Genomic DNA, 593 nt, shown 5'->3' with positions numbered 1-593 from the left:
TCTCTTGAATGACATCCGGTCCAGTTGTAAGTCTATCCTCCGGTTCCAACCAACAAACAGGTGACCTACAAGGACGACCATACAATGCCTCGAACGGTGCTATACCGATACTGGCCTGATAGCTGTTATTGTAAGCGAACTCAGCTAGGTGCAGGTATTTCTTCCAGTTTCCACCAAATTCCAGAATACAAGCACGAAGCATATCCTCCAGAATCTGAATAACTCTTTCAGATTGTCCATCCGTCTGGGGATGAAATGCAGTGCTAAAATTTAGATCTGTTCCCATGGCTTCCTGGAAGCTCCTCCAATACCGTGCATTGAAGCGGGTATCACGATCAGACGTGATAGACAGTGGCACCCCGTGTAACCTCACGATGTGCTCTAGGTACAATTCTGACAGAATCTTCCGAGAATACGTTGCACAAAATGGTATGAAGTGCGCGGACTTCGTCAACCTGTCAAACACCACCCAGATGGCATCGTGCTTCAGCTCGGTTCTCGGTAGCCCCATCAGAAAATCCATGGTTATGTGCTCCCATTTCCATCCAGGGACAGGAAGAGGTTGCAACTCCCCCGCTGGCTTTTGGTGCTCA

This window comes from Morus notabilis, unplaced genomic scaffold (genome assembly GCF_000414095.1).
Source record: "Morus notabilis unplaced genomic scaffold, ASM41409v2 Scaffold234, whole genome shotgun sequence".
In the NCBI taxonomy this organism is placed as follows: domain Eukaryota; kingdom Viridiplantae; phylum Streptophyta; class Magnoliopsida; order Rosales; family Moraceae; genus Morus; species Morus notabilis.
This window is presented reverse-complemented; position numbering follows the sequence as displayed.